Raw genomic sequence first — 26,384 nt, 5'->3', positions numbered from 1 at the left:
TAATCATTCATTTGCATTTTGAGTAGGGAAGCTTCCCTTTGAATGTTTAAAACAAAGAACTTAAGAAGGGGGATAGATTGTAAGAGCCAGAGGAAACTTAGATATTAAGGAAACAAGGCATTCTAAACATTACAGGGAGACACAAATGTGAACTCACAGAGACTGGCTACATGCACAGGGCCCATATAGGTCTAAGCCACATGGAGTCCCAGTGAGTGGGGTGGGGGACTGGGGTAGAGACAAGCCCCTTTCCCTAACCCAAAAACTATCCTGCTCACAAAGGAAGAATTAATATTCTTTGATGAAGTCTCACTGGGTATACTAACCACATTTAAGGTCAGATCCCATAACAAGTAGGAATGGACAAAACAAAATCAACAAAAGGTTCTTGTAGAATTTTGTCTCATATTGCTTTTTTTTGCGCATTTTTTATCTTATTGATCTTTTGCTTGTATATTACGGATTCCAATTTTGTATTTTCATAGGTTGTATGTGTATGTTTCTTGTGTTTTCTCTTTACTTTTCTTTATTTTGAATTCTGTTCTTTTGTTTGCTGTTTGTTTGTTTGTTTGTTTGCTTATTTATTATTAAAGAGAGAAAAAAAGAGGTGGAATTTGGTGGCTGGAGAGGTAGGGATGAGGTGGAGGAAGATGAGGGAGAATATTTTGCATGTAAAAATATTTTCACTTTAAAAAGAGGTAGGGAGAAAAATTTTCAAACAAATGTTTCATAGTACCTACGCATGTTTATGTTTCAATCAGGCCAATTTCATATTAAACAAGTTGTGCTCCACATATTTCATAAGCTTGTGAAAAATTTAGGAACTGTGTGTGTGCGTGTGTGTGTGTGTGTGTATGTGGATGTCTTTGTGTACACGTGAATGTCTATATTTTTGTGTGTGCATGTGTATGTGTGGGTAAATGTGTGTGTATGTTTGTGTATGTGTGTGCCACAAGTACACTAAATCCAGTGAAGTTCAATGAGGACATCAGACCCCTTGCAGCAGTCTTGAGATGCCTGATATAGTTGCTAGGAACCCCGGTCTTCTGCAAGAACAAAGAAGCATTTTTAACCATAGAGACATCTCTCCCATTCAATACATTTTTTTAGTATATATAAGAGAAAAGCAAAATATATCACTTGAGAACGAAAACTAAGATTCTAAAATTTCTTAAGCCAGTTCATCTTAAGTAGAAAAAACAAAACACAAAACAAAACAAGAACCAAGGTTGTGAAAACATTTGTGTCATGGGTAAAAGATAGAGACCCTCACTGTGTCTCTGCTATCCCAGTGGTACCCAGCTGGCTTCACCCCTTTTTCAGGTCTCATTACCTCAGTAAGGTCTATTTACAGTGCACAGGTACCTCATCAATGGTAGTACACTGAAGGCTATGACTCTATACCCAGCCCCCCCCGCCCGGGTCCACTTCTGTCTCAGGGTGGCCAGGCCCATTGCCCATAGAAATAGACTAGAGGGAGAGGGTGGGTGAGGTGCAGGATCTTTGTCAGTGATGAGAACTCAGCAAAGAGCTTACTGAGAGGAAGAGAACTGCTTGACAAGGAAGCTGTCCTCACATTACAAAGAGCCAGATCTGTGAGATTGTGTAAGCCAGGCTTAAAGACAAATATCTCACAGGGAAGCTTCCAAAAAATCCTACAAAATCGTATTTCCTTTGATAACTCATCATTTGGAAAAGCTATGTCAATAACAATTTAAGAATATACCAGGTGTGTAGGAAATTTCTGAAAGTGTAAGCTGATAGCACTTTGTGTTTAAAGAAGATGGAGGATGCTTCGGCTGTTGGAGAGCAGAAACTTAATATCTTTGTTTCAGGGAAGAATAGTCTGAGAGGAGATATTTCTGGTGTTCAATTTCCTTTCTATATGTCCAATTAACCTTTATTAACTTAGAAAATATCACATTCTAATTTGATTGGCAGCACCAGAGCTGGCGCCAGGCAAAGGAGTGGAGAAGCCCTGCTGTAAAATCATGGTTTATTAATACATCATTAAGCACTTTAAATGGATTCCAATGGTGTATTTCTAACGGAGAAATAATTCAGTATTTGTTAGTTATGACAGAACGGAATTGAAATTTACATTGTAAACCTTACACTAAAAGTCCTAATGTGGCAGCAATTGGATTACGTTTCACAAAATGATAGTGTAAGCCACCCGCCTCTTTACCAAATAGAGCCATAAATGTTAATGATTATATACTTTTACCCAGACAAAAACATATCATCATCTAGTAATATGATCTAAAATGTTTGAGCACAAATAAAATAAGAATTGGATTTATTTGCACTGAGGATGTAATGGGACTTAATCCAATGTGATCTGACTTTAGAGAATCCTAAGTAGAGTTGAAGATGCAATTAGAGTTGTATGTGGTTCCTGTGAGCAAGCAATCAGGAAGACTGCCATGATTTCAGACCACCATTACATTTTCCTCTTTGTGTGAACATAATGAATAACGCCAAAAACACCATAGATTTTAATCTAGTCAACATTTACACCTTTATCTTCAAATATTAATTTAAACCGTAGATATATCCACAAAGGCCTTTCATCTTCTATTTTGAATTTCAATTTTTTAGACAGATTCTAAAGAGGAAGGCGAATGTATGTGTGGTCTAACTATGAGACTGTTCATACGTGAGTGAATCCAGTGTCTCAGAAGACAGGTCACCTGTCTTACTCTATCATTATCCACTTTATTCCCTTGAGATAGAATCTCTCACTGAAACTGGAAAGAGCCAGCTGCCCAGAAAATGTCGGGATCTTCTCTGTCTGCCTTCAGATAGTACAAGCGTGTAAGCATGAATGGTTTCATGTGAGTGCTTGGGATTTGAACTCTGCTCCTCATGATTCTTCAACAAGAACTCTTCTCTACTGAGTCATCACTCCAGGTCACATGACCTGTCATCATATGTGACTTATTTAAGAAACATTATAAGTGCATGAGTCTCATTTATTTATCATGGCACAGAAGGCACAAAATTATTTCCTTGGAAATACTTGAAATTTTCAAATCTTAGAAAATATTAATTAGATTAAATCTAACAAATACAATTTAGTGCATCTTCACAGTACTAATGATTCATGTGTAATTTAATTTGCAGAACAGTGCTCTGAGCCTCCTGTTATCTTAACCTCTCATTGTCAATGTTTATCTTTATATTTAAATATTTTAGATGTCTAGCTGATGTGCCAAGAAGACTGACTACATGGCTATATTATGGCATGTCAACCTAGTCAAATAAACCATTTTATAGACATAGTTTTTTTCTCAACACACACATGCAAACACAGAGACACATGCACACACATCCATAAACACACTAAACCAGTAAGTAAGTGTAAATTTAAAAATTGCATAGCAATGAACACCCAACCTTTTATTATCTGCGCTACCTGAAGTAGGTTATTGGGTAGAAATTATGAATTAAATCCTGTGAAAACTTCAACACACACAAGTAGGAAAAACTAAGTTGGAGAAAATCACAGTATCGAGCTGCTACTCTGCATATATAGAATTGTCCTGTCTTTGGATTAAACTGCATGAATGCCTTTCCATATGACCCCTACACAAGTAACCGCGGTAAGTGGCTGTTTCTAGTGTGCTCTGGGGACATTTAAGGAAAAGTGATATAGAGGCTATTTCTGAAACATAGAACTGTGTATTTATGTAAACTCTTGCTGCAACTCCAGTTTGTGTAAATCCAGATGCACTTCCCTAGGTAGGGATGTATAGATGACATGTACACAACTCATACCTAAGAACAAGATAATGGCATCAAGATGAAGTCCCAGGACAATACTGTGAGCTGCTTTAAATTAGAAGCAAGGAAAGAGAAGCAGAGATGACACAAAATACAGTGGCTGTGAACCAGGAAACAAGTAAGCAGTCAAGTCCACAGGCTTCTTCTGTTAGGCCTTAGGGTTGGTGTTGGGAAATTAAATATCGGCTGCTGAATAACAGTAAAACAGTTATTTTAATTGTGTGTGTGTGTGTGTGTGTGTGATGTGCTTACTTTATTTTTGTACTATTATTAGTTCTTTCAGAATTCCATATAATATCTTTCGATCATATTGATACTCCTCCAACTTGTCTCAGATATGCCCCCCTTCCCTACTCATCCACCATTGTGTCTTTTTTAACCCCACCAAGTTCAATTTGTATGCCCCAAGTATTATCTGATATGGGACTCTCTACACTGGAGCATTCCTGACTTAGCAGAGCCCAAAATTTCAGGGAAAACAACCCTTCTCTGAGTTGCCAGTAGGTTCTCAGTTTGGCATGGATCTTAGAGCCTACTGCCCATCACCATGCTGGAATCTGGTCTGGCTCAGACCAAAAATTTCTAAACAACAAAAATGTCAGTATCAATATCATAAAAATATGATCACAAAAAGATTTATTCACGTATAAGCTTGAAGAATTAAATGGAAAGGGAAACCCAAAGTATTCTCAATGTCAGGATATATACAATGTATAATGTTAGTTACAAGATTTGGCAAACAGGATGAAAGGATATACAGTATCCTCCAAAGCAGTGGTTCTTAACTTTCCTGCAACTATTTAACACAGTTCTTCCTGTTGTGGTTTTTATTCTGCCTAAGGTATAGTAGCTTCTTAGCATTTGTTTTCTTTCATTTACTGTTTGTTGCTTTAATGCAAATATCTCATTGGGCTTGCTACCATATAGCAATGCTCTCCCTAGATCAACAGGTCTCACTGTGGATCATGACTCCTTAGGCAAACTTGTATCTCCAAACATATTTATACCATGACTCATAACAATAGAAAAATTATAGTTATAAGGAAAAACAAAGACAATTTTATAATTGGTGGCCACCAAAACATGAGGAAATAAATAATATCTTCTAAAACTTGAAGATATTAATTGTGTAAGTTTGAAATTATATCTGTGGCAACAGGAAACAGTGAGTATTTACCTTTCTCATGAATGCATCTGCTGTAAATAGAGTTATATTTGGAGCGAGCATGGTAGTAATGACAAGTGTGGTTGACATAGCAAGAATCAATAAGGTGATTATGTACAGTGCAGTGAATAATGGACACAAAAGCTTCATGTAATCCTGGACACTAGAAAGCACCACTGCTAAGGTACTGGAGGAATCCTACAATGAAAATGAGGTCCCATCCTCAGAACTCAGTTGAGTTCAAGGAATATTTTACTGAGTGGTTTGTTAATACACTCAGTGTTTAACTTAACACCAGCTGATAACTGGCGGACGAATTATATGCTCTTTTATATTTGGTCCAAGTAGTAAAGTTTGAATGTTTATTGTGTTAACAAGAAAGTGTCAGGTTGTGTAGGAACGTAGGAATACAAGAGAAAATCACAAAGCAGCATGAAGGAGCTCATTTCAGTGTTAAAGAACTGTCCAGATGGGAAGGGCTCTTGCCATGATAGAAAGCAAGATGACTTATTCTTAAAACTGACATAAAGGTGAAGGAGAGAACCAATCATACCAAGTTATCTTGTGACCAACTATTTGGCCAAATGTTTGTCTGAGCACATGTTCCCACTCACATACCATGTATACACACACACACACACACACACACACACACATACAGAGGAAAATAATAAACAAAAGTTATAAAAAATAAATTTGTTTTTGTTTGTTTTTTTCGAGACAGGGTTTCTCTGTATAGTCCTGGCTGTCCTGGAACTCACTCTGTAGACCAGGCTGGCCTCGAACTTTTAAATCTGCCTGCCTCTGCCTCTCAAGTGCTGGGATTTAAGGCGTGCGCCACTACCACCCGGCAAAAAATAAATTTTAACATGAAAATCCAAAACAAAATTATGCAGCCACTCCCCCCCCTTGGGGCTGTATTCAAGTCATGGATATTTTGTCGTTTATTGTTTGTTTGTTTACTTTTATTTCGATTTTTATATAGTTGGGAAAAAAGACTTTATCCTTGTTTTACTGATGGCTACTCATACCTGGATATGAATTTTTGCTTTGTACTTACCGTATAAATGTACCTCAACTTTACAACTGGAGAAGTAACATCTGTCCCATAGAAGACTGTCATCAGTTTTTAAGGGGTGATTTTTGTGGAAACTCGGAAGACCGGAATGTTGCAGTAAAGACCAGCATCACAAGGTTTCACACGACAAAAACATTATATTGAGATATGGAATGAAGCCATTCATGTCAAAATTTGGCAAAAAAAAAAAAAATCTATCTATGTTCTCAGCAGGTTGGAATTTGAGCGATGCTTAATTTATGGTATTAGATTAATTAATTTAATGAAGAAAAATTCGGGCTAACATCATATTCGTGATGTTGCCCAGTTACTGCTGTTTGCATTTGGTGAAGTTCACAATGGAAAATTGTAATAGAAAGATACAGAAGCTATGTGGACTGTCCAGAAAAATTAGTATGCTTCACTGGGCAGAAAAAAAAAAGGCCTTTGTGACTAAAGAGAACTTTCTCTAGAAGTAGGAACCAACGACTTTTCATGCTTCCAATAGGAAAAGGCTTCTTGAGGGAATCTCAGAAATTGATGAGAACTCTACATTGGAAAGCTTCACAGAGACAAACTGCAAAGTCATTTGAATGACTTTCTTCCTTGCTAACAGCCAAAGATCCTCCAACAGACGTTTTATTAGGGTTTTGGAGCCCAGGAACTTGGAATCTGCTACAGCGTGCTTCGAGACCCTTGCTAATTTTCTGTCTGGCAGCAGAACTCAACTTTGGTCAAGTGGTTCTGGTTTTGTAGTTATTCAGAATGGAAGAGTTAAGAGGTCATGGGGCTTCTTAAGAATCCAGAGAAAATAATTTCCTCTTAGGAAATTTTTAGCCAGGTTATATCTCCTGCTTGTAAATCTTCAGATGAAGAAAGAACCCTGATGCGGTGAGTTTGAAGCTGACGCCTAAGATGAATGTAGAGCTCAAAATGCTGGAGATGCCAGGCTTGGGACCGTGAATGGTAGCGTGGTCCCTGGTTGAGCTAAGGCTAGAAACCCTGGAGGCCCTGTAGAGACAGTAGGAGTTTTGCCTGTTCCTGGGCACCACGCCCCTGTCACTAGCTGCAATGCCCCCCACCCCCCCACCCCCCACCCCCGCATAGATTTGTGGCCATCAGTCAAGTAAGGACAATGCCCTAAGCCCCTCTACTTGTAGAGGACATGACCTGTGGTCACTGAGGTTCAAGATAGATCTCCATTTTAATGAGGTACCTAGAGACCTCAAGGGCTTATCAAATAAGCATTCCTTTCCAGACATTCCTCCTTGCAAAAGATATTTAATCTCCAGCTCAACCTGAGAACTAGTATATGTATGGTTTTACACATCTACTTTCTGCCATGACAATAAATGTCTTAAAACCATAGACTGCCTCTTTTCATCGGGAATCACCTTGGGGAGCCACAGAGAAGGTCTTCACCTACAGAGCCACTGTCTAATCTCCCATAATGGCCTCTCTGTGCTGCAGCCAGAGTCACCACCAAGCTTAAGCCCAAGACTGCCACCAGCAAGCCAAGGACTCTCTCTCTCTCAGACCAGCTGGAGCTCTCCTTTCCCCCATTTTCCCCTGGCCCGGGTCAGACCCAGCCTGTGGGTTCCCACTCCATTCTCAGCTCCGCTGCAACTTGGATGTTGAAGAACCTTAGAACCAGATGGCCCTGGCCTCATCACAGGCCTGGGGTCCCCCAAACCAGCTCCTTCTGTCCTGTGCCTCAGACTGTGCTTCTATCCGCCCCCAGCAGTGTCCCCAGGCTTTCCTGTAGCCCAGCACTCACCTTGGGACAGCATAGAGTAAGTGGGGCAAGTGCTGTCAACTTCCCGAATCCTGCCTCCCTGAGCAGTCAGGAAAGCCCTGAGGTGGAGCAGCGGTGGGACCCACAACCCTACAGCCAGGAGCATGAGTTAAAAGAGCAGAAAGATGCAAGATCCAGGTGGAATCAATTAAGTCAGACATATGCTGGAGCTGAGGTTGGGGGAGCTGTATTCTCTGATTGGTTTTGCTTTGGTCCCCTCCCTTCTATCTGGACCTTCAATCTTCTGTTGAATTGGGGTATTTATACTGTGCCTCTATGTATTTGAAGTGTGTAACATCCTCTTCTGTTTTATAGGGACTTATAGCAAAGATGTTGCATTTAATCTTTGTGAATACATTTTAGAATTTGGACTACTTTGTGTACTCTTATAAGACTTTCCCCGATGGATTAAAAACATTCTGTACTATGAGATGGCCATGTTCTTCTGAGGCCAGAGGAAACTTGTTATAGCTTGACTCTGAAATGTCCCTATAGATTTGCATTTGAAGTGGTTGGTCGCATCAGGTGCTATTATTTAGGGAGGTTCCAGAACCTGGAAATTGAGGTATAGCCAGTGAAATAGGTCACTGTGAGTACTACATTCATGGAGAACTTCATCCTTATCCAATCACTGTCTGGGTTTCTGACTCCCAGTGTGTTTTGATGTACAAAGCTTCAGCAACAGTTTGATACTGCCCTGAGATGAGCTTTTCCCCTGGGCATTCCCTGACAAGACGGGCTCAAACTTTGAAAAACTGAAGCTCCATAAACATTTCTTTCCTCAAGCTGTTTCTGTCAGATATGAAAGTAATTAATACACAATCTCTTAAACTTTTAACGTTGTGTCAACATCATGCTATAATACAATAAGGATGGCAGTTGGTAATGTATATAAGCAGCTAGAATAAATAATTGTCAGATTCCTTTTCTCATAACTATTGTATCACTAGCTACTTTGTAACACATACACACACACACACACACACACACACACACACACACACACACACACATTATCAGTAGCAGACAGACCATTCTTTGGAGAAGACAGACCCATAATTCCCTTACCTTCTCATCATTCTCTTTTAGTTTCCTTGACTCCTGACCAAGTGTGTATATTTTATCTTTGCAATAAAAACCCATTTTCTTTAGAATAACCTCATTAAAAAGATTGGGACAGGAATTTCAACCAATTCTCAAAGGTTTTGATCTTATGATTGTGGGTTTCACTCTGCTTGGAATCCTTCCTTTTTGGCTCCTTCCCCGCCTTGAACCTCACGCTCCAGAATTAGAAATAGAAGTAACAGTTTTACATGCTGTTCAAACTGTTAAAATAGCTTCCTGTAATCCAACTGTGTGTAGCAAATCCCTAAATGTATGTGATTGTGTAATGAACATTGTAAATTGTATATTTATGCATACACATGTGTGTTTCTATGCTGGTTCTGGGAATTCTGTAGTTAATTCTCTAACATAAGCTGCTTTAAATGCAACACAGATGCCACTTCTATTAACACGAAAGAGAAAGGCAAGTGACAGCACAATATATGGAAAGTTAGTCATATTATCACTGATAGACATTTGTAATCAGGCACCTAAGATGACAGGGGTGATTTTGGCCAAAGACCTCTCCTCATACTTTGTAAGATTTTAATTGAAATGAGCAGATGATAGATTTTTGTTTTGGAAAATCCTAACTATTTTCTAAGTGTTAAGATCTTAAATTCCCAACCTAAGAAATTGCTAAGTATGTTTTAAGTATTGGGATCTTAAATTCCCAGCCCAAGATCTTCATGAAAGATTTAAAATCTTCTGAGTACTCAGAAATCATTGTCTTCTACAGCTTCAAGGTCAAGAAGTATTTTTTTTTAAAGAGCTATACTTTAATGATAACATCATTACAATGTGAATGACATTTCCATTCTGCAGGGTCACCTCTTCATAGTTAGACCCTAGACATGAGGCCCTGGGTCTCCTCAATGGTCCTGGAGGATTATAATGGAGAAAGAGGGAGACTGGACTCTGCTGCCATCAATGTAGCTAGAATATATTGGAGTCACAGATGCTGCTGGGTCTTGATCAGTAGAAGAATGTTTTATACATTTGCTGAAATGGTGAGAACCCTAGGTTTGAAAGAGAATCTAGACAGAAACTCTCCTCCAACCCATAGCAATGTTTCCTGGGACCATTTGCTTTTCCAGACCTGTAATAGATTTCAGTATTTATTGGTGCCCCAAAATATAGGTGAAATGAGGTGAAAAATTCTTGATCCTTGGGAAATAATTCAGAAATTGAGTAGTTGATATGATTTCCTTCAGTTAATTTGATTGTTGTAACAAATTGCCATGATGTGGTTATGTATTACTAGCTGCAGAAACAAATTTCTCACTCCTCTGGAGGCTAGGAAGATGAAAAACAAGACACTGGTGGACTTCATGCCTAGTTGGTCACCTGCTTCCTGAATCAGAGATTACTCTGTCTTAGTTAGATTACTCTTACTATCACAAAATACTAGAGGACATCAGTTTTTAAGAAAAAAAAAAGCTTTATTTTACTTAAATTTTGGAGTTTTTCATTTGTTGTTGATTTATGTGTTGCTTTTCTCCTTGTAACAAGGTAATATATCACAGTTAGAGTGTAGAGACATAATCATCTCATATCTACGAGCAAAGTGAGAAAATGTGAGCCCAATTTCCTTCATTTCCAGGTATGCCTGCAATAACCTATGACAGTCCAGTAGAACATTTCCTATCAATAGTTTCATGCCTAGGAATTAAGTCTTCTGCACACTGGCATGTAAGGGAAATACAAGAGTTAAATAGTAAAAGGTACTTTCAGGCATCTTTATATGGTAGAATGTAGACTCTTCATGAAGACTAGAAAGATTCCTTTCTGAAAGGAGGCTCTATATTCCCGACAGTCTCCATGTCTGTTCTTCTGTGTGGCTTTAGGGCCTTCAGAAGTAACTAACATTACTGAAATGCAAACCCTACACAGTGGAATGCAGATTCCTAATGTGGTGAGGGCCACATGGCCACCAGTACTCTTCTCACAATAGTTGTCATGCTATTTAGTGCATAGGAAAACTCAGAGTCATCTACTTGCTGTGTGTTTGACATTGGCTAATTAACTGTGTAGTCTTCAGAATTACATAGATGTCAAACCAGCTATTTTTTTTACATGTGTTTGTAATTATCATATGATATCTGATATACCAATGTTTATAGATTGACTTCTAAAACACTGGACAATGTTTAGTCAGTCTATAATCAAGATCTATTCCTGGATGAATGTTGATATGTGCGGAAATCAGTCATTTGTGAGATTATGTCTATCACAGTACCATTGTTGCTATAATAATATACATCACCTACATACAAAAATGTATTCACTATTTCCATCAGATATTGCACTTGCTTGCAGTAGAGTATCTTATATCCGGTATGGATGTAGCTTCAGGGAGATTCCTTGGGCACTTTCTCATTTTAGAGGCAAGTTGCCACCTGCCCACACCTTTGCAATATGTGGTGACAGAAGGAACGTGGGGTCACAAGTGTTACCCTTGATTAATAAAAATGGAAGCACAAGTGAAGTCAGACAGCAGTGCACAGAATACATGAGCCCACCTGGGTGCACTCTCCAAGTTTTCTACATTCAGAGGTAAAGTAAAGCGGTACTTTGTATGGGAGCCCTCTCAGCAGCTTGGAGCAGTTACAAGGCTCAGTACTCTTCTCTAGGCTGTTTTCACTCTGCTTTTCTGGTTCATCCTTTAATTTTTTAACAGAAAACATCCCTGTTGGTGGATGAGTATTTTCGTGTGACTGTTTGTGTTCTCTACCAATTTCCTCTGACTTGAAACATTCCCTTGGGAAGGAAGCTAGCAAGAAGCAGGCAGCTCATGAAAGTTACAAAAGTCAGGAAGCTCACAAAACTTACAAGGTTCAGGAAACCTCTTGGGTGTAAATAAGTAATAAACAATTGATGGGCTGGAAGGGGTTTATCGTGCAGTGGCTGCTTTCAAGTCATCTGGGGGAATTCAGTGATGTACCATTCATGGATTGTCACTCATCCAGATGAGCCACTATAGTAAAGCAAATACATTGGCCTCACTATATTCCTGTAAGGAATCTCTGGGCCATGCTTTTGTAATTCCTGATGCATGTTCTTGTAAATAGTTATTTCCAACCTCATGTGAATAACTCCTTGCTCCTCATCCTGTAAATAATCATTTACCCATTAATGTCTAATCTTTCACACATGTTCATATAAGGATCCCTGTGCTTACCAATGCTCATGGCAATATCTCCTCATACATATTCTCATAATCAATGCCCACAATCCTATGAGCAACTCCTCTCCCATAACCTAGGATCAAACTTTCACACAAGCACCAACTAATAATCCTGTACACCTGCTCTCACGAACAACCCTTCACATATGCTCTGGTATTTACAACAAACTCTTTGGCTCACTGAGGTAGAATTAGAAGGAATGGTTTCTCTTTTTGTAGTTTCCAGTTGCTCTAGGGTAAATAGATAATTATTCTCATCTCCCTAGGAAAGCTCACAAAACAATAAATAAGACAGCCCAGTGTGCTCTGAGCACAACTTTGCTCTCTATCTTCCTTTAACCCAAAGGTAAATCCAATCCTTAAAATCCTTGAGGATGAGACTAGAGGGATGGCTCAGTGCTTAAGAGTATTGGTTACTTTTCCAGAGGCCTGTGGTTCAATACTGAGCACCCAAATGGCCATTCACAACTGTCTGTAACTCCAGTTACTGGAGCTCAAATGCCCTCTTTTGGTCTCTGTGGGAATATCAAATTATAAACAAAAACTGCTTTTGTTGAAAGTCTAAGCAGAAATGTTTTGAGAAAGTCAACTGTCATTCCATAATGAAGAAGTACCTGTTCCTTGCGTGGTGCTGTTCCCAGTGTCCTAAAACACCCAGGAGTTATGTTTCGTTATTATGAATAGTCTTTCATGTTTACACTGGAAAGCTCCATATTGTGCTCACTTAAGTGTTTTTCACAAAAGAAAATTACTGATCTCTATATCTGAGTTGTTTTCTTTCTCACATATTTGTGTATTTGGGTCATTGTCTCCCAGTGTTTATCTATTATAAAAGTTGTATTAGAAATATTTTTGTTGGAGCATCTTCTGGATATATGCCCAAGAGTGGTATAGCTGTGTCCTCAGATAATGCTATGTCCCATTTTCTGAGGAATCACCAGACTGATTTCAAAAGTGGTTGCACCAGCTTGCAATCCCACCAACCATGGAGGAGTGTTCTTTTTTCTCCACATCCTAGCCAGCATCTACTATCACCTGAGATTTTAATCTTTGTCATTCTGACTGGTGTGAGGGGGAATCTCAAGGTTGTTTTGATTTGCATTTCCCTGATGATTAAGGATACTGAACATTTCTTTAGGTGCTTCTCAGCCATTCAAGTTTCCTCAGTTAAGAATTCTTTGTTTAGCTCAGTACCCAACTTTTAATAGGGTTATTAAGTTGTCTGGAGTCTAATTTCTTAAGTTCTTTGTCTATATTGGATATTAGCCCTCTATCAAATGTACAGATGTAAAGATCTTTTCCCAATCTGTTGGTTGTCATTTTGTCCTACTGACAATGTCCTTTGCCTTACAGAAACTTTGCAATCTTATGAGGTCCCATTTATCAATTCTTGATCTCAGAGCATAAGCCATTGATGTTCTGTTCAGGAACTTTTTCCCTGTGCCCAAGTATTCAAGGTTCTTCCCCATCTTCTCTTCTTCTATTAGTTTCAGTGTATCTGGTTTTATGTGAAGGTCCTTTATCCATTTGAACTTGTGGTTTGTACATGGAGATATGAATGGATTCATTTGCATTCTTCTACATGTTGTCCTCCAGTTGAACCAGCACCATTTGTTAAAAATGCAAGATCCTGTTTGGCAACTGCAGATAGACTCAAAGCAGTGTACCATATCTTCTGAAGAATAGCAGGGAGACCATAACTCAAGCAGTGTACCATATCTTCTGAAGAATAGCAGGTAGATCATAATTCAAGGCAGTGTACCGTATAGACCATGACATGTTTCAAGGCAGAGGCCAAAAAGATTCTGTACTTTTCCACCACCTGGCTCCTCTTACACCCTCCCCTTGTAAAACATGCTATAAAAAAGCATCTCATGTTCAAAAAAATTTAAAAAAAATAAAATTAAATTTAAAAAAAAATGCTGTCTTTTTTCCACTGGACAGTTTCAGCTCCTTTGTCAAAGATCAAATGACTATAGGTGTGTGGTTACATTTCTGGGTCTTCAATTGATCTTCAATTGATCTTCAATTGATCTTCCTGCCTGTCTCTGTACCAATACCACGAAGTTTTTAATCACTATTGCTCTGTAGTACAGCTTGAGTTCGGGGATGGTAATTCTTCCAGAAGTTCTTTTATTGTTGAGAATAGTTCTTGCTGTCCGGATTTTTTTTTTTTTTTTTTGTTATTTCAAATGAATTCGAGAATTTCTCTTTCTAACTCTGTGAAGAATTGAGTTGGGATTTTAATGGGAACTGCATTAAATCTGTAGATTGCTTTAGACAAGATGGTCATTTTCAGTATATTAATCAATCCTGCCAATCCATGAGCATGAGAGATCTTTCCATCTTCTGAGATCTTTGAATTTTTTTCTTCAGAGACTTGAAGTTCTTGTCATACTGATCTTTCACTTGCTAGATTAGATTCACACCAAGGTATTTTATATCGTTTTTGACTATTGTGAATGGTGTCATTTCCCTAATTTCTTTCTCAGCCTGTTTAATCTTTTGAGTAGAGGAAGCCTACTGATTTGTTTGAATTGATATAACCAGTCACTTTGCTGAAGTTGTCTGGTTTAAGGGTTCTCTGGTGGAAATTTTGGGTTCACTTATGTATACTATCATATCATCTGCAAATAGTGATATTTTGACTTCTTCCTTTCCTATTTGTATCCCTTTGACTTCTTTTTGTTGTCGAATTGTACTGGCTAGGACTTCCAGTACTGTATTGAATAGGTAGGGAGAGAGTGGGCAGCCTTGATATTGCTTCAAGTTTCTCTCCATTTACTTTGTTGTTGGCTACTGGTTTGCTGTATATTGCTTTTACTATGTTTATGTATGGGCCTTGAATTCCTGATCTTTCCAAGGCTTTTACCATGAAGAGATGTTGAATTTTGTTAAATGCTTTCTCAGCATCTAGTGAGATGAGCATGTGGTTTTTTTCTTTGAGTTTGTTTATATCGTGGATTACATTGATGGATTACCAAATATTGAACCATCCTTGCAGTTCTGGGATAAAGCCTACTTGATCATGATAGATGATTGTTTTGATGTGTTCTTATATTCAGTTTGTGAGAATTTTATAGAGTATTTTTGCATTGATATTTATAAAAGCGATTAGTCTGAAGTTCTCTTTCTTTGTTGGGTCTTTGTGAGGTTTATGTTTGAGCGTGATTGTGGCTTCACAGAATGAATTGGGTAGTTTTCCTTCTGTTTCTATTTTGTGGAATATTTTTAAGAGAATTGGTATTAGGTCTTCCTTGAAGGTCTGATAGAATTCTGCACTAAAACCATCTGGTCCTGGGCTTTTTTTGGTGTGGAGACTTTTAATAACTGTTGCTATTTCTTTAGGAGTTATGGAACTGTTTAGACGGTTTATCTGCTTCTGATAAAGGAGGGGTGGCCTGGAGACCATTCCACCTTGGTATCCATCCCATGTGCAGTCACTAAAGATAGACGCTTATGTGGATGTAAGGATGTGCATGCTGACAGGAGCTTGATGTGGCTGTCTCCTTAGAGGTCTGCCAGAGTCTGACATATTCAGAGGCTGATGCTCACAGCTAACCATTGAACTGATCAGGGGGTTCCCAATGGAGGGGTTAGAGAAAAGGAGCTGAAGGAGCTGAAAGGGTTTGTGGCTCCATGAGGACAGCAATAATCCTAACCAATCAGAGCTGCCAGGGTCTAAATTACCATCTTAGGAGCATAAATGGAGGAATCCATGGCTCCAGCTGTATATGTAGGGGAGATGGCCTTGTCGGGTGTAGGTGGGAGAGGAGATCCTTGGTCTCATGAAGGCTATATGCTGCTTGTGGGTGAATTTCAGGGTACGGAGGTGGGAGGGGGTGGTGGGACCTCATAGAGGCAAGAGGACGGGGTGAGATGTGGAGTTCCTGGGCGGAGGGGGTAAATGGGGTAAGGGAAGGCATCTGGAGTATAGATAGAATATCCAATAAAAAAAGAAAAGAAATATTTTTGTTTAGAATTTTCCTTGAAACCAATAAATGTGGTAGCCTAAAATTCTATATTTTTCACAGAATCTTCGAGCTATAGATACTGAGTCAGGAAACAAGTTGAAAGTGTTTCTAATATGGGCATAAGGACAGCTTTAAATCAATTGGACATTGGAATGTGTAGGGGATACTCTTGTTTGTTATCACTCCATTCTATGATGGTGACTCTACTGACAGAGACGTTTCCATAGCCAATATAAAATAAAAATATAAAAAATACTACCACTGTTGTGAAGTTCAAAAATTATCTGTGAAGGTTTTCTCAATTTAAAAAAAGTATCTCAGAATTCTCAGTATTATATAAAGAATAATGACCACAAAATCAGGACTTGTTAAACCAGTGGGAATTGTCCCCTGTGGCCCATTTCTTGTCTTTTATTCCTGATAACGGCAGATCTGTCTTTAGAGTGACTATTCACCTCTTATTCTTCACATTTAATGATGCATAAAAATGTGCAATGAAACTCACACTGGCTGTCATTTATCCATGTTCAACACAAATTCTTCTCCATTAGTAATTCAGTCTTTTGTCAGACCACTTCTGCATGCATTTCTTTTTATTTCACCTGTTTGCTCTTATATTTTTCTTTCTGTGTTAATTCCTTACTTTTTATTCTGTGTCTTTAGGATTTGTTTTGCTAGTATTTCCAAAAGATATATTTAATCATTCCATTTATCTATAGTGCTAGAGCTTTCTCATGAGACATCTTGCAGGTGTTGCTCATGACATTTCTACATCAGTCATGAAGTACACACCTTTGCAGAGATGAGAGGTGCATTCATTGACAGGTGAATGGACTGAAATTAGCTACTTTCCACTCATCATCATAGAGAGATTATGGTAATTGTAAAAGTAAATACTGAAAGAATACCCAAACTGATATGTGTGTAGTGTGTTTGAGAGACAGACAGACAGGCAGCAGAAGTGACGCATACATGTGAGTAGGAATATGTCTGTGTGTGAATATGTGCATGAGAGTGTATGTATGTATGTGTGTAAAAGTGTGTATGTATTTGTATGAGTCTCTACATGTGAATGTGTGCATATGTATGTGAGAGTATTTGTGTACATGGGTAAATATGTGACAAGTGTGTAATGGTATGATTCAATATGTGTGTGTATATGTGTGTGTGAGAGAGAGAATATGTGTATACACCTGAGTGTGTGTATATATATATATATATATATATATATATGCTTAAGTGTATGTATGAGCATGTATGTACTTGTGTGTATGTGTGTGAGAGTGATATTATGTGTGTGTTATACATGTGCATATGTTTATGAGTACATGTGAGTGTCAATATTTATGAGTATGTGAACACATGTGAGTGAGTTTATACACATTTGTGCATATTAAAGTATGTATGAAGGCCACAGATTAATGTCCATGTGTTTCTGAATTATGCTCAACCTTGACTTATGAGCTGGATCTCTTAATGAACCTATACTTCCTCTAGACTTCCTGCCCAGCAGGCACCAAGTATTATAGGCATACAAAGATGAACCTGATTTTATACTAAGGTGCTGAGAATCATGTAGTTCCTCATGTATTTTTTGTGAATACTTCACAGGGTGAGCCATTTTCCCAGGTCTAAAGATATTTAACATTTATATATTCGTTTGTTTGTTTGTTTGTTTAAATGTGTGCATGGATTTATGTGCACAATGTTCTTGAAAGCCTACAGAGATCAGAGGGAATTGGGTCTCTTGAAGCAGGAGTTGCAGACATTTGTGAGTCATCTTTAATGGTCCTGGTGGGTGATCTCTATCCCTTCTCACTCCTCATACGTTCCTATTGCACTTCCTCCTCTTTAAAGTCCTTTCCAATTTTCCCCATTTCCCCTATCATAGCAGATTTGTACTTCTATCTTTCTGTTTAGAGCTCACCCCAACATGATCCCTTATTACCAATTTTTTTTTGTTATATGATTACACCTAAATACTGGGAACTAGGAATGGCAAACATAGAGGAAATGTGCAGCATTTGTCACTTGGGTGTGAGTTTCATCATTTACTATAAGAATTTTTAATCCTACCCAATGACCTATAAATTTCATCATTTTAGATTTCTTTATATGGAGAAGAATGGAGAACTATAGGCAACCAAGACCTACTAAGAAAGTGAGAATCCATCTTCTCCAGGGAGGAGGCTTCTGATAGGTACCCTGATCCCAAATTATGTCAGTCTGAATCAGATACACTATTCAAGCAACGTGAAATGGACTTATCAGGACATATATGAATTCAGAGAAAGTTGGTGAGCACAGTAAAATTTGGAGGGAGAGTAGGGTAGAAATGATTGTTTTTTGTTTTTCTAGAAAATTGATGTATGAACTTCTCAGAAAAATAAAAAGATATTTAAGAAAAAACTTATGAAAATATACAGAAATTTTAGTCTTGGTGAATATTTCTTTCATATGTTTTATATTATAGACATAGCAAGAAAAATATCCATGTAACATATGCTTCCCTTGGTGAGCATTTATATAGTTCTATTTGGGTTTAGGCAATGGTTATTTTGCCTCATTTTTTTTTAAATTTTTTTATTGGATGTTTTATTTACATTTCATATGTTGTCCCCTTACCCCATCCCCCACCCACCCAGGAACCCCCAATCCCCTCACCCCTCCTCCTTCTTCTTTGTGGATGTAACCTCTATCTACCCCCCCACTCCCACCTCCCCACCCTCAAAACTCCCACCCCCTGGGGCGTCCAGCTTTCATGAGGTCAAGGATCTCATCTTCCACCTGTGCCCAGCAGGGCCCTCCACTCTTCTATATTCAGCTAAAGCCCTGGATCCCTCCATAAGTGCTCCCAGGCTGGTGGTTTAGACCCTGGGAGCTGTGGTTGGTTGGTATTGTTGCTCTCCTCATGGGGCCACAAATCCTTTCAGCTCCTTCAGTCTTCACTCTAACTCCTCCATTGAGAACCCCATGATCACTTCAATGGCTAGTTGTGAGCATCTGCCTCTGAATATGTCAGACTCTTGAAGACCTCTGAGGAGACATCCATATCAGGCTCTTATCAGCATGCACTTCCTGACTTCCACATCAGCATCTACCTTTGGTGACTGCACATGGGATGGATACTCAGGTGGAAAGGTCTTCAGACGGCCCCTCCTTCAGTTTTTGTCCCTCGCTTTGTCTCCATATTTGCTCCCTTGAGTATTTTGTTGCTCCTTCTAAGAAGGACCGAATCACCCCCACTTGGTCTTCATTCTTTATGGACTTCATGTGGCCTGTGAGTTGCATCTTGGGCATTTCAAGGTTCTAGGCTAATATCCAATAATCAGTGAGTGAATACCATGTGTGTTCTTTTGTAATTGGCTTACCTCACTCAGGATGATAATTTCTAGTTCCATCCATTTACCTAGGAACCTCTCAAATTCATTGTTTTTAATAGCTGAGTAATACTCCATTGTGTAAATATACCACATTTTTTTAATCCATTCCTCAGTTGAAGGACATCTGGGTTCTTTCCAGCTCCTGGCTATTATAAATAAGGCTGCTATGAACATAGTTGAGCATATGTCCTTATTATATGTTCGAGCATCTTCTGGGTATATGCCTAGGAGTGGTATAGCTGGATCCTCGGGTAATGCTATGTCCAATTTTCTGAGGAACCGCCAGACTGATTTCCAAAGTGGTTGCACCATCTTGCAGTCCCACCAACAATGGAGGAGTGTTCCTCTTTCTCCACACCCTCGCCAGCATCTACTATCACCTGAGTTTTTAATCTTAGCCATTCTGACTGGTGTGAGATGGAATCTCAGGGTTGTTTTGATTTGCATTTCCCTGACGACTAAGGATGCCGAGCATTTCTTTAGGTGCTTCTCGGCCATTCGAGTTTCTTCTGTTGAAAATTCTTTGTTAAGCTCTATACCCCACTTTTTAATAGGGTAATTTGGTTGTCTGGAGTCTAATTTCTTGAGTTCTTTGTATATATTGGATATTAGCCCTCTATCAGATGAAGGATTTGTAAAGATCTTTTCCCAATTTGTTGGTTGTCGTTTTGTCCTATTGACAGTGTCCTTTGCCTTACAGAAACTTTGCAATTTTATGAAGTCCCATTTGTCAATTCTCGATCTTAGAGCATATGCCATTGGAGTTCTGTTCAGGAACTTTTCCCCTGTGCCCAAGTATTCGAGGCTTTTCCCCACCTTCTCTTCTATTAGTTTCAGTGTATCTGGTTTTATGTGGAGGTCCTTTATCCACTTAGATTTGAGCTTTGTACAAGGGGATAAGAATGGATCAATTTTCATTCTTCTACATGTTGTCCTCCAGTTGAACCAGCACCATTTGTTGAAAATGCTGTCCTTTTTCCACTGGACAGTTTTAGCTCCTTTGTCAAAGATCAAGTGACCATAGGAGTGTGGGTTCATTTCTGGGTCTTCAATTCTATTCCATTGATCTTCCTGTCTGTCTCTGTACCAATACCAGGTAGTTTTTATCACTATTGCTCTGTAGTACAGCTTGAGGTCAGGGATGGTGATTCCTCCCGAAGTTCTTTTATTGTTGAGAATAGTTTTCGCTATCCTGGGTTTTTTGTTATTCCATATGAATTTGAGAATTTCCTTTTCTAATTCTGTGAAGAATTGAGTTGGGATTTTAATGGGGATTGCATTGAATCTGTAGATTGCTTTTGGCAAGATGGCCATTTTTATTATATTAATCCTGCCAATCCATGAGCATGGGAGATCTTTCCATCTTCTGAGATCTTCTTCAATTTCTTTCTTCAGAGACTTGAAGTTCTTGTCATACAGGTCTTTCACTTGCTTGGTTAGATTCACACCAAGGTATTTTATATTATTTGCAACTATTGTGAAGGGTGTCATTTCCCTAATTTCTTTTTCAGTCTGTTTATCTTTCATGTAGAGGAAGGCTACTGATTTGTTTGAGTTGATTTTATAACCAGCCACTTTGCTGAAGTTGTTTATCAGGTTTAGGAGTTCTCTGGTGGAAGTTTGGGGGTCACTTAAGTATACTATCATATCATCTGCAAATAGCGATATTTTGACTTCTTCCTTTCCTATTTGTATCCCTTTGACTTCTTTTTGTTGTCTAATTGCTCTGGCTAAGACTTCCAGTACTATATTGAATAGGTAGGGGGAGAGTGGGCAGCCTTGTCTAGTCCCTGATCTTAGTGGGATTGCTTCAAGTTTCTCTCCATTTAGCTTGATGTTGGCTACTGGTTTGCTGTAAATTGCTTTTACTATGTTTAGGTAGGGGCCTTGAATTCCTGATCTTTCCAAGACTTTTATCATGAAGGGATGTTGAATTTTGTCAAATGCTTTCTCAGCATCTAGTGAGATAATCATATGGTTTTTTTCTTTAAGTTTGTTTATATAGTGGATTACATTGATGGATTTCCGAATATTGAACCATCCCTGCATTCCTGGGATAAAACCTACTTGATCATGATGGATGATTGTTTTGATGTGGTCTTGGATTCGGTTTGCTAGAATTTTATTGAGTATTTTTGCATCGATGTTCATAAGGGAGATTGGTCTGAAGTTCTCTTTCTTTGTCGGGTCCTTGTGGGGTTTGGGTATGAGTGTAATTGTAGCTTCATAGAACGAATTGGGTAGTGTTCCTTCTGTCTCTATTTTGTGGAATAGTTTGAAGAGAATTGGTATTAGGTCTTCCTTGAAGGTCTGATAGAATTCAGCACTAAAACCATCTGGTCCTGGGCTTTTTTTAGTGGGGAGGCTTTTGATGACTGCTGCTATTTCCTGAGGGGTTATGGGACTATTTAGATGGTTTATCTGCTCCTGGTTTAACTTCGGTACCTGGTATCTGTCTAGGAAATTGTCCATTTCATCCAGGTTTTCCAGTTTTGTTGAGTATAGGCCTTTGTAGTAGGATCTGATGATTTTTTTAATTTCTTCCGTTTCTGTTGTTATGTCTCCCTTTTCAGTTCTGATTTTATTAATTTGGATACTCTCTCTGTGCCCTCTGGTTAATCTGGCTAACGGTTTATCTATCTTGTTGATTTTCTCAAAGAACCAACTCCTGGTTTTATTGATATTTTGTATTGTTCTTTCAGTTTCTATTTGGTTGATTTCAGCCCTGATTTTGATTATTTCCTGCCTTCTATTCCTCCTGGGTGTATTTGCTTCTTTTTGTTCTAGGGCTTTTAGTTGTGCAGTCAACTTGTTAGTGTGTGCTCTTTCCAGTTTCTTTTTGTAGGCACTTAGAGCTATGAGTTTTCCTCTTAGCACTGCCTTCATGGAGTCCCACAAGTTTTGGTATGATGTGTCCTCATTTTCATTGAATTCTAAAAAGTCTTTAATTTCTTTCTTTATTTCTTCCTTGACCAAGTCATCATTGAGTAGAGAGTTGTTCAGTTTCCATGTGCACATGGGTTTTCCATTGGTTTTGTCATTATTAAAGACCAGTCTTATTCCATGGTGATCTGATAAGAGGCAAGGGATTATTTCAATCTTTTTGTATCTGTAGAGGCTTGTTTTGTGACCAATTATATGGTCTATTTTGGAGAAGGTACCATGAGGTGCTGAGAAAAAGGTATATTCTTTTGTTTTAGGATGAAATGTTCTATAGATGTCTGTTAAGTCCATTTGGTTCATAACTTCTGTTAATTTCAAAGTGTCTCTGTTAAGTTTCTGTTTCCATGATCTGTCCATTGCTGACAGTGGGGTGTTGAAATCCCCCACTATTATTGTGTGAGGTGTAATGTGTGTTTTGAGCTTTAGTAAAGTTTCTTTTATGTATGTAGGTCCCCTTGCATTTGGAGCATAGATGTTCAGAATTGAGAGTTCACCTTGGTAGGTTTTTCCTTTGATGAGTATGAAGTGTCCTTCCTTATCTTTTTTGATTAATTTTGGATGAAAGTCGATTTTATTTGATATTAGAATGGCTACTCCAGCTTGTTTCTTTGGACCATTGGCTTGAAAAATTGTTTTCCACCCTTTTATTCTGAGGTAGTGTCTGTCTTTGTCACTGAGGTGCGTTTCTTGTATGCAGCAAAATTCTGGGTCTTGTTTGTGTATCCAGTCTGCTAGTCTGCGTCTTTTTATTGGGGAATTGAGACCATTGATGTTAAGAGATATTAAGGAAAAATGATTGTTGCTTCCTGTTATTTTTGTTATTAGATGTAAAGTTATGTTTGTATCTTCTTTTGGGGTTGTTGGAAGATTACTTCCTTGCTTTTTCTAGGTTGTAGTTTCCTTCCTTGTGTTGGCGTTTTCCATCCATTATCCTTTGAAGTGCTGGGTTTGTGGGAAGATATTGTGCAAATTTGGTTTTGTCATGGAATATCTTGGTTTCACCATCTATATTGATTGAGAGTTTTGCTGGGTATAGTAATCTGGGCTGGCAATTGTGTTCTCTTAGGGTCTGTATGATGTCTGTCCAGGCTCTTCTGGCTTTTATAGTCTCTGGTGAGAAGTCTGGTGTAATTCTTATAGGTCTGCCTTTATATGTTACTTGACCTTTTTCCCTTACTGCTTTTAGTATTTTTTCTTTGTTTTGTGCATCTGATGTTTTGATTATTATGTGACGGGAGGTATTTCTTTTCTGGTCTAGTCTATTTGGTGTTCTGTAGGCTTCTTGTATGTTTATGGGCATCTCGTTCTTTAGGTTAGGGAAATTTTCCTCAATGATTTTGTTGAAGATATTTACTGGCCCTTTAAGTTGGGAATCTTCATTCTCATCTATACCTATTATCCTTAGGTTTGGTCTTCTCATTGTGTCCTGGATTTCCTGGATGTTTTGAGTTAGGAGTTTTTTGCGTTTTTCATTTTCTTTGACAACTGTGTCAATATTTTCCATCGTATCTTCTGCATTTGAGATTCTCTCTTCTATCTCTTGTATTCGGTTGGTGATGCTTGCGTCTGTGACTCCTGATCTCTTTCTTAGGTTTTCTATCTCCATGGTTGTCTCCCTTTGAACTTTCTTTATTGTTTCTATTTCCAGTTTCAGATCCTGAATGTTTTTGTTTAATTCCTTCTTTGCGTTTTCTTGCATTTCTTTAAGGGATTTCTGTGATTCCTCTTTAAGGGCTTCTATCTGTTTACTTGTACTCTCCTGTATTTCTTTAAGGGAGTTACTTAATTCCTTCTTATAATCCTCTATCATCATCATGAGAAGTGATTTTAATTCTGAATCCTGCTTTTCAGGTGTGAAGGGGTGTTCAGGGCTTGCTATATTGGGAGAACTGGGCACTGGTGATGCCAAGAAACTTTGGTTTCTGTTGCTTATGTTCTTGCGCTTGCCTTTCGCCATCTGGGTAACTCTAGTGTTACCTGCCTTCACTGTGTAAGATTGGAATCTGTATTTCCAGTTATCTTGCTTATTGCAGAGCTCCTCGGAGTCCAGAGGTCTCTGTGGTCTTATGCCCCTAATCTCCCGGGTGGAAGAACTCCTGGGACTCAGGCCACCTCTTGGATCTGGTAATCCTTCTGTTCTGAGTGCAGTGGCTCCTCAGCTGCTCTGAGTGCAGTGGGTTCTCGATGACTCAGGATTCAGTTTCAGCTGCTCTGAGTGCAGTGGGTCCCTGATGACTCAGAATTCAGTTTCAGCTGCTCTGAGTGTAGTGGCTTCTCGATGACTCAGGATTCAGTTTCTCCACAGGACAGGAGCAGACCGACTCTGTGTCTGCTCCAGTCCAAGGGACCAGGCAGGGGCCGAAGGGAAGTGGAATTCCGGAGGGGTGGGGTTTGGGTAGCTGCTGTGCCCTGGATGTCCCTGGCTCCCAGATGTTTTTCTGGGGCTTAGGGAGTGAGATGGAGTTCTTACCAGCTGCTCTGAGTGCAGTGGCTCCTGGATGACTCAGGATTCAGTTTCTCCACAGGACAGGAGCAGACCGACTCTGTGTCTGCTCCAGTCCAAGGGACCAGGCAGGGGCCAAAGGGCTTTTGCCTCATTAAAAATAGAAACTTTACAAGCTCAATTTTTTAAATTCCTTTGGTTAATATTTTGTTTCTCCAAGGAGAGAAGGTTTTTTAGCCACAAATAATGGTCTTAAATTATTTTTTTACATCTCAATGCTCATGACTTTCCCTGGATTTAATTATAACTAAGACCATTTATTACATTTACTTTGTAATTACAATAATGGTGTGGTGTTTATTTTTTAGCTCAGTTCAGAGGAAAGCTGAAGAGATCAGGTATACTATAGAGCAATGGCACTTAAGATACAGGGGTCAGTATGTATTTTCCAGGTGAAACTACACATTAATAAACTTCTCTTGTGTGGAAACAAAGGAAAAACAAATCTTCCTAGATTTGAACTATGAAATCCACCACGAATACTATACAGTATTGGGGGAAGCATGATCTACCCAATGACACCACTGCTTGTATAGCTTGTCCTTGAAGAACAGCATGTGTCAAGCTCCATCATAGCTGAAGCTAACAGCTAGCAAGTGATATTCCTGAGCTAGGCACGCATTGAATTATAATCTAAGACAGATATGCAAGGCCAAGGAGAAATTGGTTTTAGGAAAGATTCCTGCTATTAATATGCTTTTACTGTTAGTATTAAAAATATATAACATTAACTAGGCATCAGCGTACCTTTTTGAGCAGTCTCTGTATACTAGTGAAGATGTACTGTCTTATAGTGATGTTATGTAGATAACTAAATGATTTCTTAATTCTTAGTGATGATTTTTCTTAAATCAGTATTCATTAAACTCTTCTTTGGTGGGACTGATATTTGGTTCTCTCTGATAATTAAAACTGCAATGAGAACACTGCCAGTGTTTAGTGTCATGAGATATTGCTTCTAAGATAGCAAGCAGGCATCTACTACTCAAAGAACATTCCAAGAGGTTGTAAAACCATTAACCAAATGTAATAAAAAAGTGAACTAACAATTTACTATGTAATAGGACAAAAGATAAAGCATTGACTGGGTTTATCTATACAAAACTTCACTAATACATTGATCACAAATGTTGTGGGTTTTAATTATCCATGAACTTGTTGAACTTCGGACAGAAGATAAATATTTAGCTAGATGATTACTCCAAATGGTTATGCATGTAAACATTCTGCATTGTAAACTTCTTATTTTATTTGAATTTATGTGTAAAGTTGTAATGAACTTTCTAACATGTGATCATGTATTCTGAAAGATGTGTAAGTGCTGAGGGGAAAGAGAGGCTAGCATTCTCCCTAACCCCTTTCTTCTTAGCCTGGATTCTCTTATTTTCCTTATCTCTCTTTCTTAGGGTCTTCCTTGTCATCCTTTTCTTAACATTCTTCTTATCCCCTTTTTCCTTAGCCAAATCCCCTTTTGCATAGAGAACGTT

This window comes from Grammomys surdaster, unplaced genomic scaffold (genome assembly GCF_004785775.1).
Source record: "Grammomys surdaster isolate TR1022 unplaced genomic scaffold, NIH_TR_1.0 125996, whole genome shotgun sequence".
NCBI lineage: Eukaryota > Metazoa > Chordata > Mammalia > Rodentia > Muridae > Grammomys > Grammomys surdaster.
This window is presented reverse-complemented; position numbering follows the sequence as displayed.